The 17,014-nt window shown below is 39.9% G+C and overlaps 2 long non-coding RNA genes across 2 annotated transcripts in view; one reads left to right on the top strand and one right to left on the bottom strand.

The window, feature by feature from the left end:
* Nucleotides 1-386: 386 nt before the first annotated feature.
* On the bottom strand, nucleotides 387-3,327 carry LOC116583532. Its single transcript, XR_004282766.1, has 3 exons — nucleotides 3,208-3,327; nucleotides 1,559-1,841; nucleotides 387-577 (listed from the first exon to the last, which is right to left on the bottom strand). It is a non-coding gene; the product is annotated as an uncharacterized LOC116583532 (long non-coding RNA).
* A 106-nt stretch (nucleotides 3,328-3,433) lies between these two features.
* LOC116583522 overlaps nucleotides 3,434-17,014 on the top strand; it is a 42,054-nt gene continuing 28,473 nt past the window's right edge. The window contains exons 1-2 of the long non-coding RNA XR_004282755.1: nucleotides 3,434-3,466; nucleotides 4,554-4,624. This is a non-coding gene — a long non-coding RNA (uncharacterized LOC116583522). The remainder of the gene's footprint in view (nucleotides 3,467-4,553; nucleotides 4,625-17,014) is intronic.

Genomic DNA, 17,014 nt, shown 5'->3' with positions numbered 1-17,014 from the left:
GCTCTTCTCTGCTATCTTGTTTTCTGTGATTTGCTTGCTGGGAGACTTGCCCTCTCTCTTCTCAATCTAGGGTCAGTTGCCAAGCCCTTACCGGTGCTCTGAAAACATGAGTTAATATATTTTTATTCCTTTAATATTAATATTCGTTGGATTTTAGGAAGGAGCAGAGATAAAAGGCTTAATCTCCTTGTTTAATTAGAAATCTGACCCCTGATATATAATCCCCAATTTGTATATTTTTACTCTTCAATTGAAAACCTTATTCAATACTTTTAATGACTACTGTGCTTAACTGAAGCTTAGTAGCCACTCTTAAAGCAAATAAAGACTATGGAAAGATTATGGAAAAACTGGGTAACTTAACTAACTTTACTGAAATATCTGTTTATGGTAATCAGACACATGTTGGCCTCGATTAGAATGCCTTTGTAGCTGACCTTGAATTGCTTGGCTTGGAATCAAAAGCCATGCCCTGGGATTTGCTTTATCCTTTAGGATTGACTGGTGTCATGGTGCCTCCAGCTACTCACTGCTCCGTTGACTACAGGTCTCTCCTGGTCTCCTCCTCTTCCAGGTTCTGAAAAGGAAGAATTGCCGAAGGAGGAAAGTGTTTTATCTCTGGTTCCCAGCTCTCAATTTCCTTCTATCATGTTCTCACACTCAGCTGAAAAGGAGGAGTGAGATTATGGCTGTGCAATACTTTTCTATAAAGTGTTCAACTGTCCTTGATTACTTTTCCTTGAATTCAAAAGAAATCAGTTTCTTTACACTTTGCAGTATTTATAGGAAGAGTAAAGCATTCTGCTCCCATCCCTTATTTTAGAATTTCACCTTGGTATATATCTGTTCATTGTATTTATACGTTTGCTTTGTATTTCTGTATCCATAAATAATGTGTTATATTATTTGTTGTATATTTAGAAATTGCGTCCATTGTTTCCTGTTGGGACAGAAGGTGAGGGATGGGAAAGGCATTGGCGAAGAGAGTGTAGGGGACAGTATCTTTGACAGCAGTGCTTTTTCTTAATAAAGAAAGGTTTAGGGCACATATGACAAAATATTAATGTTCTTTTTGAATGGCAGGAGGGATGTTTATGTCATTTGTACTAAGCATTTTTAAAATAAATTTTCCCAAATTTTGAAATAACTGTTTTTAGTAGGTAGATATAGCTTGATGTTAATAGGAATAATAGTGATTACTTGGTCTTCTATCATCTGAGAATGAGTCATTTTCCATAAGTGCTATCCAACTGAGATGGAATTTCTAGGTGTGTTATCTGAATTTCCCAGGCTACATCTACCTTGGTAAAGGAGACTAAAACAATAGTCACAGAGCAATGTTTCTGTGTATCTGTTCTCACTTGGTCCACAGAAAGTTCAACTCTCTCAGATTTGGTGACCTAGTCTAAAGGTCTCTAAGAGAAATATCTTCTGACTTCCTGTAACGATGACTCCAGTTACTGTGGATGCCACGCTCAGCTGTGACACCAGCGCCCACCTCAAGTACCACAGCTGCCGATGTTCTTGTTACTTAATGCTGGGCAATGAGGATAATGACCTCAATGCCCTTGATATATAGGGCTTTGAAGCTGTCACCCTCCATGGAGATAATGTGCACAGAGCTGCCACCACCTGGCCACCACTAGTGCCAATGTTGCTGCTATGTCGTAGTCTGGGGGTCACATGGAAGCTTCAGAGAGAGAAGTATTTTGGTTCCTGTGGGTGTAACCTGCCACGGGTAGGGCTGGAGGAAATTCTGAGTGACAGTCACATGCTATGTTCTCATTCATGTCTTCCTTCCAATCCAGACCATTGACACTATCCTGAGGATGAGTTCTTTCCTAGGAAAGACATTGGTCATTATTAAATGAGATCACTGGTGAGCTGCACCACTAGTCTTTTTGCAATGTCCAGATAGACTAAATTTGAGAAGAACATATTCAGATTTAAGCTGGGACCCTGTTATAAGTTCTGAAGCACTTTTGCATATTTTAAAAAGTTTTAGTTTTAATTCCAGTTAGTGTAATATTAGTGTAATATGACTTTCAGGTGTACAATATTAGTGATTCCACACTTCCATACAACACCTGGTGCTCAACACCAGTGTCCTTCTTAATCTCTACCAACCATTTCATCCATCACCCCACCCACCTCCTTTCTGGTACCCAGCAGTTTATTCTCTATAGTTAAGAGTCTGTTTCTTGATTTGTTGCTCTCTCTCTCTCACTTTCTCTTTGCTTGTTTGTTTTGTTTCTTAAATTCCACATGAGTGAAATCATATGGTATTTGTCTTTCTCTGACTGACTTATTTCGCTTAGCACAATACTCTCTACCTCCATCCACATTGTTGCAAGTGGCCAGATTTCATTCTTTTTTTTTATGGCCGAGTAATATTCCATTGTGTATATATACAGCACCTCTTCTTTATCTGTTCATCATTTGATGGACACTTGGACTGTGAAACATTTCTATTTTTATTTTATTTATTTTTAAAATATTTTATTTATTTATCAGAAAGAGAGAGAGAGAGAGAGGGAAAGAGAGTGAGCACAGGCAGACAGAGTGGCAGGCAGAGGCAGAGGGAGAAGGAGGCTCCCTGCCGAGCAAGGAGCCCAATGTGGGACTCAATCCCAGGACGCTGGGATCATGACCTGAGCCAAAGGCAGCTGCTTAACCAACTGAGCCACCCAGGTGTCCCCATTTCTATTTTTAAAAACATGATATAAAAAGGAACTTCTCGTAATGTGGATTATTTGCCATCCTCACTTTAGAAATTATTTTTTATAAATCTAATGTAGGCAAAAGTGAAAAGAAGGTACTCCTCAGTCTCTGGGAATTATCTATAAAATCAAAGCATAGTAATGACATTGGATATATGCAAAACATGACTTAAATACAGATACTGCTCAGATCCAGAAACAGAAAGTACAATAAAACTGGCTCTATTAGTTTGTCAAAAGCTATTGTGGGTTAAGCTGTATTAACATGTTATAAGAAAACACATGGCAATCAGAAAAGAAAGTAGATGGTCAGTAATGGAAGCTGGTAAAGTCACAGAGGCACACTGCTCTACATCCCAGCTCTGACTAGGAGGGGATCACTTGGCCAGCAGGCTTCCTCTCCCTGACCCCAAAAAGAACAATCAATCACATTAAATAAACATCAGAATCTTAAAACTAAATATTATTAATTTGATTCTATAATCACCAAATCAATGAGATACAGTACGATTCCCCGGCAGTTAAATTTCTTAAAGACGTAAGTTGCCTTTGGGTTTATATATTAGTCTTTTGTAGGCAAGGTTAATGGGTGTTCCATAGGGGAGTGATCTCTCAGGTTGTGAAAAAGATCAACTATTTGAGATCACAAAGCCGAAGAAAAGATTCTAGAGTGCTTTGCATTTACCAAAGTTCAAACATGAGAATTCTTGGTAGCAAACTGCCCACTCTGGAAATCCCCTACCCAGGTACATTGCCCATGATTAAAAGTAATGTAACTACTAACTACAGCCTTAGAATATGGAAGAAACCAGTGGCATCCCACCAATGTTATAATTTTGATGTTACTATTAAGTATTGGTGTATTTACACGTAAGTGTGTGTGTGTGTTGTATATATAATTTAGTTCTTGATTTTTAAGTTTAGCTTTATATATGGTCATTTAACAAATTTTTATTGAATTGTTGTTATATTCCAGATGCTGCTTTAGGCATCTAGGATAAAATAAAAAAATAATAAAAATAAAAGCTTTTGCCTTCAAGGAGTATACCTTCTAAAACAAGGGACAGGACAGAAACAAAAGAAAGATTAAATACATGACATGACAAATTTTTATTGAATTGTTATTATATTCCATATGGTGTTTTAGGCACCTAGGATAAAATAAAAAAAATAAAAATAAAAGCTTTTGTCTTCAAGGAGTATACCTTCTAAAACAAGGGACAGGACAGAAACAAAAGAAAGATTAAATACATGACATGTCAGGGGATAGTCAAGGACATGAAGAGTAAATCAATCCATGGAAGAAGATTGGGGAGGTGGGTAGATCAGGGAAGCCTTCTTGGAGGAAGTGACATTAAATAAAGGCCTGACTCAATATTCAAGAGGATGTGCTATTAAATGAAAAAAGGGAGGATCTAGATTGAATAAGATTGGGATTTACTGATATATACTACTAAAAGTCAATTTATTTTTTTAAGACTTAAGAGTGGGTTAGATATATTATGGCTATTAAATCTCTAGTAGCTCTGGAATTTTAGAATATTGGACACATTTATTATCTTTGAATATAGGTGTGTATATTTGTGTGCACATTCATTGGAATAGACAGGAAAGAGTAATGTGTATATGTGAATGCTTCTGGGTGAGAACGAGTCTCCTGGCCCTCCTAAAAGATTCCAGGTCTTTCAAGAATCTCACTCTTTCTCTCTCTCTCTGTATATTAAATGCTAAAATAAAGCAACCCACCTTAATGCCTTCAGATGTTAAGTAGAGTCCCACTTCCAAGATTTTCCTATCATTTCTAAAATTTTCAATTTGTAGTCTCCAAATTAGGGTCCAGGCTCATGTCCTTGATAAGGCTTTTACAATCAACTGGTAAATGTCTGAATCATATTTACCATGAGGTAATTTCTGACCTCCCATTTCTAGCTAATCTACTTTTCATCCGATCAACACTACTCAAGCTTGTATTATGCGCCAGTTATTGAAGAACTGAGACCAGGGATGGAAGAGAAAATCTTTGTCTTGACAGAGACTTACTAGGGGAAACACTCAAGGGAACTGTAAGATGGTGGGACCTGTTCTGTGATGGAGGCAGGGGTAGGGATTGGAGAACAAGGGTCTCCGGAGGGCAGGCTGGAAGCAACTTGTGAGGTCTCCAGAGTCCTCATTTTGAAAGAAGACAGATATTAAGAATATGTACCATAATTTAGTTAGCAGTTCCCTTATTTGTTGTACATGATGATTCCTTCTAATTATTCATTGAAATAAAATAAACCAAAGCCAATTCCACTTCTAAGTATACATCCCAAAGAACTGAAAGTAGGGACTTGAGCAGGTATTTGTATACTAGCATTCAGAATGAACAAATGGATGGATGAAATGTGGTATATCCATACAATGGAATATTAGCATTAAAAAGGAATGACGTTCTGACGCATGCTGCAATATGGATGAATCTAGAAACATCAGGCTACCTGAAGTAAACCAGACACAAAATGACAAACATTGTGCCATTCCACATATATGAAGTACCTAGAATAGTCGGATGTATAGAGATAGGAAGTAGAATGATTTTTACCAGGGGCTGGGGGGAGGAAGTAATGGAGAGTTATTGTTTAATAGGTACAGAGTTTACATTGAGAATGATGAGGACGTCCTGGAGATGGTTAGTCGTTGCCTAACAATGTGAATGTGTTTGATACTACTGAAGAGTACACTTAAAAATTGTTAAAATGGTAAATTTTGTGTGTGTATATTTTACCACAGTAAAACAAAACAAAACAAAACAAAAAACTGGATGATGTCCTAATGCATATAGGAAATGCCTTGGTCCTTTTGTGTAATACAGATTTCTTATATTTATAGAAAAGCTCTTACTCAAGGTTTATGGCACTTGATAAATATCACCAAATTATTTTGTGAAAACTGTTATGCAAGTTCACGTTTCTCTCAGGTACATACAAAGCATCGGCATCCGTTAGAGAAGCTCACATCCTTCTCCTTCTCAACTCCACATGATTTTGGTAGGGTTAGGACAGTAAGTTATATGAGATTTACCTGATATCTGGTCAAAGTATTGATACCCTGACCTCTAACCCTGACTACAGGAAAGAAAGTCAGTTTAATAATTCATAGTAAAGGACCAAACACTAAGCTTAGGATCCACATTAAATTATAAGTAAAAAAAATGAAGCCTTGTTTTAATGTGCACTTCTTTGTTTATTAGTGAGGTATATACTCCTTTGGTGTCTTTTTTTTAAAGCTAGATTTATTTCCCATTGTGTGGATTCTCTGTGCTTTTAGAATATTTTAAAATTTATATCTCACTTTGTTTAAGGCAGCCTAACAAAATATGTACACAACAACAGGGTGTTTTAAAAGTGAGGAAAATTGAAGCCAAAGGAGAATAATGGTAGGAAAACAAACATGAAGACAAGGTAAGTTGTTATGTATGAAGCTTGCCAAGAGGTCTGGCTAGAGGAAGGCAACATATTTGTCTCTGAGTTTTCTGGAAGCCAGTGGAAAAAAGAGAAACAAGATCCACAGCTTCATAAGCTCAGCCAACATTTTCTTGGGTAGTATCACATTAATTCCTGGTGTAGGATCTGAAACAAATTCTTCCTGTGGGTTCATAGCGTAGACTCCAGCAAAAATCACAGGTATGATCTTTTCCATCCCATGTGATTTTCCTCGTCACTTCCATACAAGAGGTGTAGTCTATCTCCCCCTCCCCCCAACCCCCTTAAAGCTGGTGGTGTGACTGCCTGCCTTGATTAATAGAATATGGCTGAAGTAAGGCTGCAGGACTTCTGGGGCAAGGCCATAAAAGACAATACAGCTTTCCCTTGGCTCTCTTTCTTGGGACATAAGCCTTGGTAGCCTTGAGCTGACCTTGAACTGACATACTGGAGAGATCCCCTAGCAGAGATGAAGAACCCAGCCAGGGTTCCTCACTGAGCCCTCCTCTGGTTGCCGACTTTTGAGCGAAAAGAAGCTTTGCTTGTTGCTTTACGCCTCTGTGTTTTAGGGTGCTTTGTTATGTAGCAATAATAACTGGAACAGTTTATTTAAAGAGCGTTTAAGATCTGTGAATGGTCCTTTATGACATCTGTGGGCTATACACACACACGCATGAGGCTGTTTTTTCAAGGGTACTCTGTACGTGCTGAAGTTAGAAGGCACAGAGCCTATCCGTGAAACAGTGATGTGGGGTTCTGAAGCAAAACAGTTGGAGTGCCTCTGAGTTTCCTGCACAGTTTTCTGGAACATGTGTCCCTCTTAGTAGTATGCCTACAGTGTGTTCAGCTCATAAAAAAAACTTTTTAACATAAGACTATTCAGAGTTTCTTCTTAAAGGCCATTTGACTTTTGCCGAGATCATCTTACATAAAACTTCAACCGTTCCCAGGCAGAGGCTTATATTTATTTACTGGCAATCTATAGGATGTCCTAGACTTCCTTTTTCAAGAAAGGATTTCAGATAAACCAGAAATAAATTCCAGATACCTGCTAAGAGCTCAAACTATATGTGCATCATTCAAATCCATTATTAGAAGGGTAGAGGAGTGATGAATACTGATTCATACTGCTGTTAGGCTCCTGTAATGCGCAAACTCTCCACAGATGGGACCCAAGTGAGGAGAAAGAAATCTGGGCCTACCCAGGAAAACTGTGACTGACTGGAGATTTATATAGGACGTTCTCCTCCGTGTTCCTATTTATTGACTGAATGGTCAATTCCTATAACAAAAGGAAGCATGCCTTGCCCCAGCTATGAAAGCCAGCAGAGAGTCAGAATGTAGCAGGTTATCACAGGTAAGGACATGAGCATGAACTCTGGATCCAGAGAGCCTGGCTTTAAATCCTGCTCACACCATTCACCAGCTGAGTGACTCCAGGCCAACTACTTAGCCTCTCCGTGCGTCAGTTTCCTTCTCTATGATGACAAAAAGGAGCAAGAGTTAAATAGTTTGAAAGTCCCTAGTATAATGTGTGGCCCTGAAGACGTGCTAAGTATTAGCTACTACTATTACTGCATACTATTAATGGGTACCCAGTGAAGTGTGTTGAATGAACAGATGCGTGAATGACTGCTACTCTGCTGTGTGTTAGAGTTCCCCTTTTATATATGTTCCTATAGTTTTTCTACTTCCCAACTCCATTCACCTTAGCTTTGGAAGATCCCATACCCCCTAAGGACTCTTTCATAGCATCGACCTGAAGATTTATCCATATCAACATTTCATTTTATTCACTCTTTGGCCTTCCAGGGCTCCAGAGCTTAGGTCCTCTTGTCCCTTCTGACCTTGATCATTTAAATGAAACTAGTTCATCCACAGTAAAATATGTGGAAGAACACGGAGGGCTCACCTTCTTCTTCTTTTTTTTTTTTTCTTGCTGCTTGTTCAGACTTCCCCCTTACTCATATGCCATTCCTTGTTCTCATTCTTTCTGGACCCTTGATCATTTGCCTCCATCAATAGCTCCTTGATATCATTTCTTCAGTTTACAGGCTTTGATCTGCTCTGTTCAACTTTCAGCTTGCACCTCTTGGGTCTTTTCTGTTTGTTTTCACCTGCAGGATGCAGGAGCTGTAGCTGCTCGCCCCGCCTTTGGTGATCCATGTCAGCCAGCGTGCTCTGACAGAGTCGCCATGAAGAGTTGTAAAACACACACCTCAAGGTCACCCTCCCTAACTCTGATCCTGTCAGGTCTGAGGCCGCATTCCACCCCAACCTGGGAGCATTCATCTGAATCCTCCATCAGTTTATAGACAGAAATTAGAAAACACATCATACTGTGTTTCCATCATAGTTCCTATTAACACGTCCCTCGAATTGCATTTAAAGCATTTTGATGGAAAGCATTGTGTGTTTGTGTTGTATGGGGTGGAGTTTCTGTCTGTCTGTTCTCGATTTGTGTTACAGTTTCTTGACATGATTTCTCTCCATTTATGGATTTAGGATCTGTTGGTGGAAATAAGCAGGGAGGTTTAACCTCTGTGATGGAGTCTGTCATGTCTTGTCCAACTTTATATCAGTCCTCTCCTTACTTAAGTGGGAGTTCCTTTGCTCTTAGGTTTCCATTGTGTGCTAGACATCGCACTGGCTAAACGGTTGGAAGATCTTGATTCTTGCTTCAATCCTTTGGGCAATTGGGCAGTTCATTTCAGTTCTTTCTGTCTCAGGTTTCTAATTTATAAGAGAGCAGCAATAATATCCCTCGGAATTGTCTGAGGATTTCAGACAATAATTCTTGTCAGGTTCCCTGCTGGTACACAGGAGGGCTTTGTGAAAATTAGAAACAGGTGTCTGTACCTTGGGGGAGACGCAGTCCTGCATCAGGACGTGTCCCATGTGAGCAAGTGTGGGCTGGGTCCTCACACTCAACCTCTCAGCTGGAAGTGTGCCCGGGGACGGGCCACACATTGTACAACTGTGTGCAGAGGGTCCATGACTTTTAAAGTTCAGTTTGTGATGACAAAATATCATACAGGTATTGGGAATTATTATTAAGTTCCATCTCTATCTATCTTTCCATCTATCATTTCTGTTTAACCATTCCACCTCTTTCCACAAAGGATTTGAGACGGCATTGATTAAATTATAGAATCACAGCTAATATTTGCATAGTGTTCTCTCATTGATCTAAATTACTTTATTTAACCCTCATAATGGTCCTGTGAGGGGAGTATCCCATCTCTCATTTTACTGATGAGCCACGGGGCATCAGATACATAGAGGAGGTGATGGGGCTAGGATGGGAACCCAGATTTTTGGACTTATCTTACCAATACCCTGCCAACCAATTAGCTTGTCGTTATAAGCTAATACAGTACGATAGAACTATTTTTGTATTTTCTCAGAAGTTGGGGCTGTTCTTCAGTAACTGAAGCCGAACAAAAATCAACATTTATTATTATAAGCACAGCGGAGACACACAGAGTCGGTTTTCTCTTGGTTCGTGCTCCGTCTTTAGCTGTTAGGGAATTTAATTTAATTTATATGGGAGAGAAGGAGCACATGCAACAAAGGATGTGGATTACATAGAAATGAGCTATGTTCAAAAGGGACTCAAGTAGCCAGAGGAAAGGGAGAGGAGGGCAACATTAACACTCACAGCTTAGGTAATCACTCACATCATGGATTGTGGCGACTGTATATTGCTATATAAATATATCACATAGGATCTTATACAAGGGGGATTTCTATAAGGAGTATTATTGCTAAACACAATTGGATTTTAGATAAATCTCATACATCCGTTTCATATCACCCTTTGTTACAGGATTTCAAAATGTTTGTGAAACAGTAAGGAAATGAAACGATATCTAACTTTTATCAAAGGAGCCAGAGTATTGCATTGATGATTATGAGAAACACGAGTCAAGCGATATCTTGAAATTGCATGTATGCCACTCAGAAACACAACCCCCAGCTTCAGAGAGCACCCATTGTTAGATATTTTCCTAGAAAAGATACATTTCCATGATTCCTTTTTTTGTGATTACTCATGCAGTTCCAACTTCATTTTATTGTTCGGAGTAAGCATTGTATTTTTTATTTCAGTGGTATCAAATTTGTGAAAATGTCACAAAGTAAACTGGATATATTGCCATAATTCCAGCTCATGGAGCACTCCCCCCTCCACCCCCCGAAGAAGAAGGTAATGGTTGCCATCTCATCCCTGGAGCAGGGCCAAAGTCCGTTGGCTTTTGGAACCAAGAGATCCTGGTCTTCTTGTGACTGATGTTGAAGTATAAGAAGAAAGAGATTGACCCCTTCTTCTAGTTCTTGTTGGGGAAATAGGACAAACACATACACTCTAGTCTAAATTCATCAGCTATGTCTTAAGAGACATGATTTGATTTGTGGCAACACTGAATCCAGATTAGAGAGAACAAGAGAGCCCATATGGTGCCTGGCATTTTGGCAAGAAATGTGATATAGGAACTTACTGGTTTTAATCTCAGAATTATGGAGTTATTGTAGGGATATAAGGGAGCTCTAAGATAGTTTAGTCCAATATATTTGTCTTCTACAGGAAACTGGCTCTAGAGTGGTTAGATGACTAGCCCGTGCTGATGCCCAACCCGAGGCCTTTCAGATGCCAGCCAGTGCTTCACCACTACACCATTCGACTACTTCCTTTCTTCCTTCAAGATGAAGACAAAGGTATTTATGTAAAATAAAAATCACATAGATGAAATTTATTTAGAACTTTTTTGTATATTGGGCACTGCACTTTCTCTATTATTTCATTTAATCTTCCTGAACCCCTGTTAAGTCCAAGTACTATACTGCACTATTGCTCCCCTATCTAACGGATAAGGAAACTGAGGCTTATGGAGGTGATTAAGGATCTTGATCCAAAACACACACCCCGTGAGAGCCAGGATTGCAACCCAGTCTTATCTCCGAGATTCCGCTCTCAACCCCCACCTGAATCACCTCTCCTTTGCTCCAGTCTCTCTGCTCTGGGTCACCTAGTGAAGGAGTTTCTGCTGAACAATAGCCCAAGTGATGGAGGCCGGGAAGAGAGACATTTCACTTTCCCACTGGTCACTGTCTGCTTTCTCTTTTTCATACTTTTCTTCCCTCTTCTTTCTACAACTGTTGCTCCTTGCACAATCTTGAAACCAGAAGGAACACATATACTGACTGAAGCATTCCACTTTCAATTCCCATTTCCAGCTCCATCTGAAGTTTTCCTTCTTGTTTTATTTAGATGTTTGATTGTAAAGGTCCTTAGAGCAGAGACTTTACTGTTTGTTTGGCACAGTATTATTTATTATATAAGGTCTTGTGTACTTTGGGCACACATATAAATATTAAAAAAACAGTATTACTCATTTCTATGGAAAGAGATTTATAGGTGGCCATTCCTTACAAAAAAGCAGGCAGTTTGTTCAATGGCTATTGTGAGGGAGGTTTTAAGTGGGTCCTTCATCTTTTCTCAAACTTATGCTCATTCTTTCTATGGGAGGCAAAGGAAGAATATTTCCTCTCTGACTTCATTAGAGTTTGGCAGCGTGGAGAATACTTGTTGCATTAAGAACATTTTCCTGTGTAGTTGAACGGTTTGCTGTCTTTGTCTCTGTATTTAAGAAAATACACAGTTTGTGAGTGAAGAATGCAACAGTGAGGGGCTTTGTAGCCAAAAGCATTTCTACAAAATGATAGAGCTTGATTTATGTGTGAATATTGTTTGGGGGACATAAATATGCAAGTGGCTTCAATCTTTATCCCAGTAATCCAAACCGCACAATTTCTTTGCACCCAGGGTCACTCAGTAAGTGAGATTTGTATGCCTGTAGTTGGGATAGGTTTGTACTGGTTTGTATGGGTTTGTACATGCATGGTTTAGATATGTCTAACCATAACTAATGAACCTGGGACTGGACAGATGAAAGTTTTCCATTTGTTTTATCGGAGGCTCTGTAGCTTCCTAGGATGGAACACAAGCAGTAATCCCCTGCTGGTGTGAAGATGGGTCTGGGCATTTCCACTGACCTGGTGGGATGCCCACTGAAGTCTATTTGCAGGGTGCCATGGAGACTTCTGGGAAAGCACCTGTCTTAAGTGAGGAGAGAGCCAGTTGTGAAGGGGTGAGTCAGGAGCAGGGGGAGTTGTTTGAGTATTGTTATGGGGCTTGGATTTGTCTCCTTGACACAGCCCCCCGCCCTTGCCAGATTTGTTTAATTGACGCTACCAAATAATGGTTACAAATCATGCTGCTTAGCCACTTCTAAGGAACCGTCCACAGGGAGAAGTTGTCCTTTCTTCCTTTTCCTCACTGTAAACCCTGCCCAGCTTGGCTCTATTAGGTCCTTTGATTGTCTCATTCTAGAACATTCAATTCACTGACAATCACTCTGTCATCCCTGCTCTGCAGAAAGCTCCATGCAAACAGGGATGACTCCTGTCTTATTTCCTATAGTATCACCAGTGCTGGTGTGCCTGCCTCATAGAGGCTCTCCATCAATATGCTGGTGGATGGATGAAGGTTGGGTGGGAAGTTGGGTGGAAGAATGGAATAATGCTTACGGCTGCCCTGGGGGTTCCTGGCAGAGCTGGGGTGAACTCATGTGCGTTGTATGGAAGTGGGAAGAACTGGGGAGTGGAGCTACCCTGGGCTGTCACCCAATCATTAACTTCTACTTACTTCTAAGTCAGAGAGGACAAGGTAAACTGATACGTGGGCTTTTTGTTTGTTTCTGTTTCTTTTTCTTTTCTTTTCTTTTTTTCCAGGATGCATTTCATATTTGGTTGGAGTTTATCTCCCTGAGTTTCTGTTACATGACTTCAAAGTTATGGCAGCCTCTGAGTTGACAAGAGCAGAGCTTCGAATGACTTCACCGAGGGAAGCCAGGGCTGTGTCATAGGCCCTGGAGACCGAAGTCACTTGTACGTTTGCCATCGTTTCTCCAGGTCTCAAGTTTCGGGAATGTCTCTGGTTGTCCGTGCTGCTCACTTTCTGGCCCCAGAATCAGAAGACTTTCACATCCCTCGGCCTGCTTTTCCCACATTACCCCTTGTTATTTTGGTGCACCTGCTAAGTCCTGCCTTTGCTGTTGGATTTCTTTTTTCTCTTTTTTCTCCACGGAGCACATCTCAGTTTAAAACTTTGTCACCCAGTGTGGTTTTCACACCAGTTGTGAGAACCAGTCGCAGTTACAGATTAGTCCTGTGACACCTGCTAATGAGACCGGACGTGGACACAAGGAAGGAGCATGTTCCTAAGGAGGCCATTAAATCTCATTTCCATCAGAAAGTCGAAAACCTCAGAGGGATGAAAAGTTCTATGTGATGTTTCTGAGAGAAGAGAATTGTTCTGGCATCTAGGACAATGTTGCGGAGATTACTAGACAGCTAAAACCCTGCATAGAATGGATAGTGATGGCATTTGTGGATGTTGCTAGGACAGTGAGGTCAGGATTGGCTTAAAGAAGCACCCTGGGTCTCACTATTTTCCTGGCACTTTCCTTGCTGGCCATGACTCTAAGTTTTCACAAGGAAAACCTATACTCATTTTTTAAGATTCAGCTCCTTAGTGAAGCTTCAACAAGTTTCCAGATGGAGTGAGGAGGGGCCCCAATCCCCTACCACGTGCTTCCATAGCACGGTTCGCTGCACATCTATCTTGTATTCTTTACCAGGATATAGGGCAGGTAAAGGGTCAGATAGGAAACATTTTAGGTTTTGCCAGCCATATGATCTCTGTTGCAACTATTCAACTTGGCTGTGAGAGGGTGTTAGCCATCATAGACAATATCTAAATGAATGAGTATGGCTGTGCTCCAATAAAACTTGATGACGGACCCAGAAATTTGGATTTCATGTATTCCTCATATGTTACAAAATATTCTTCTTTATTTCATTTTTTTCTCCAAGTATTTAAAAATGTAAAAATGGTTCTCAGCTCATGGACCATGCCAAAAACAGGAGTGGATTTGACCTGTGGGCTTTGTTTGCCCACCCCTGATGCAGAGCATTTATTCAAACACGTCTGTCTCTTGCCTTTGACTGTGAGCAAGTTGAGCTCGAGAAGTGGAATCCCCAGGATATGGCATAGTTCCTGGCACTCCGGAAGGGCTCAATGAGCATGTGTGAAGTGAATGCTCACGTGAACGTATGAAGCAATAATACCTCCCAGTATTTGTTGAACACTTATTATGGTGTCAGGCACCCTGCTGAGCACTTTATGCACATTTTCTCATTTAATCCTCATTTAATTTTGCTATCTAGAGACATTAAAGGCAACAATTATCATTAGACACTGTGCTAAACACTGTCTTTGTAGTCTCATTTAATCCTTTCCACGACCCTATGGTGAGTACGTACTGATGAGATCTAGTTTTACAGCTGAGGGAAATTAAGTTTGGAGAGAGGATTTGCCTTAGGTTACCTGCCTGGGAAGTAGAGTGGGGTTAAGAAGGAGCCCAGGTCACTAGGTTTGAGGGTCTGTCCTAACTGCTCACCCCCATGCAGTACAGTCCCAGGGCTTGGGTGCCCTATTGGTGAACTTGAGCTTGAGACAGGTTCTGGACTGTGGGAATGCTGAAACAGGCAGTGCAGACTGTCTTTTCTCCTTCCAGCCATTAGGTAATGTGTTAAAGAACTACCACAACTCTGCTCCTAACTGGCTGCAAAATGTTCAGAATGTTGCTTAACTTTTCTGGGTTCAAGCCTCTCACTAGGATAGCATGGAGTTTGAATTCCATGCTGTCAAAGGTCTCCTCTTCTGATAAGTTTCTGTAGTTTGGTTCTCGGCTGTTTTCTGCTTATATGTGCTATTGCCTGTCTCAGTTCTTCTCCCAACTGTTGACTACAGAAATCTCAGGTCCCATGGGGTCGCTTGGACTTGGAGGGCAGGAAGGGAGGAGGGAAATACCTATCTAGCCACAAATACATTTTTAAGTCCATGAAGTGGCCATTTTAAGTATATTTGCTTTTTGACTTTTCCTGATGAAAAGGTAGCTTTTCCAAGAAAAATAAGCAACATTGTCTATAAAAAAAGTGGCAATAAGATAGCATCTTCTATTTCTACAGCACTGCTTAAATGTATTTTTTGAGGGTATTATCTAATTCATTGTTCCAATATTCCTTTGAGGCAGGTAAGATGCTTTTTTATTAGAAGATCCTTTTATGTAGTGACAGAATGAGCCTTTCTTTGTTGTAAACCAAAGGTACTGAGTGTCCCAGAGAGATTTCAATAGCAGGCCACTAGGTGACCGGTCACTTCCCAGACTGATGGTCACAAGTCTTAAAAAAAACCCACAAAAAACCAAAAAACCAAAATCCAGGCTTCTGCCAAGCCTTTTAGAAATGTAAAAATATATTTTCCTCCTAATATAAATGTGGCTTTTGATATTTAAAGACCCAATATCCTTGTTTAGCTGGTGAATATGAGTCCGTTGAATTGTATGGTGTGGAAAGATCCAACACAGTCTAAATAACTCTTCACTGAAGAAGTGAAGGGATGATTGAGACATCTTCAGAATGGCAGGGATGGTATCTTTGGGGACTTTCCATGCAAGTGGCCATGTCTCTAGGCCCAAGCAAACTCTGAAGGCAAGCTCTTTAGTTTCTGTTAGATTTGACTATGCTTAAGCAACATCTCTGTTTTTCTATAGCTATTAAAATGTCTCCAGAACAATAGAGCTACCAAAGGTAAAATTAAAAAAAATTTTTTTTAGAAGTTTTTATAAATAAACAGGTCAAATGATCTTTTCTGAATACAACTTTTAGATTTATATAAAATACAACACCTTCAAAATGTCTTTGCAATGAAGGGCTTTTTATCTTTGTTAGGTAGTGATTACCACCAATATACCCTGATGACCAGGGAACCTCTTTGGTAGCATAACAAAAGAGACAGAATTTGTTTTGAGGGACTTGCAGCTTCCCTTTTGGCACCCACATCTCCACATCCTTGCAATGCCCTTGACCTCCCCAGACATCACCAGAGTGCCTCACCTCAGGGTTCTAACCCTCAAAACAACTCTACTTCTGTTTATCCTTTCTCTTCTTGCTTTCTGCTTTCTTCCCTAGCGCACTTAGCTTTCTGAGTAGGAAGTCAAATTGATAAGTAAATTCACATTATGGTATAGTTCAATGCTAAGATTTTGAATTTTACAAATCAGGGAAATTTAGACAGTTTTGAATTGTCATGTTCCCTTTCAGTTTCTATAACAATAATTTAGTAAAATAAAGGACAGCTTAATACCTTTAAAATTATGTTACATATAGTCTTATAATAGAAGGTATTTCAGCCTAATATGGGACAATTGGCAACTTTATGATGACATATGTATATATATTTTAATGATTTATTTATTTATTTGAGAGAGAGAGCGTGCAAGCATGGGGAGGGGTAGAGGGAGATGGAAAGGGAGAGAGAATGTCCAGCAGACTCCCTGCTGAACTTGGAGCCCGATGCAGGGGATCCTGTGACCCTGAGATCATGACCTGAGCCAAAACCAAGAGTCGGACGCTTAACCAACTGAACCACCCAAATGCCCATGACACATATTTTTTAAATGGCATATATGTTTAGAAGATCGAATTAAGTAATATGACAACATTCATTTTTATTTTACCATTTTATATGTAAAATGGTCAACTGCACAAGCTGTATGAAAAGACCAAGTGTTGTTTAACATGAGCTGGAATTTTTTTTTTTTTTTGAAAGCATACTCATTGTCAAATACCAAATTTCACTTGGAAGAACTTGACAAATCCATATGCTTTCTTTTTAATTTGTTCATTCCATAGGAAGTGTTCTGGGTG

This window comes from Mustela erminea, chromosome 2, assembly GCF_009829155.1.
Source record: "Mustela erminea isolate mMusErm1 chromosome 2, mMusErm1.Pri, whole genome shotgun sequence".
Taxonomy (NCBI): domain Eukaryota; kingdom Metazoa; phylum Chordata; class Mammalia; order Carnivora; family Mustelidae; genus Mustela; species Mustela erminea.
This window is presented reverse-complemented; position numbering and strand designations above follow the sequence as displayed.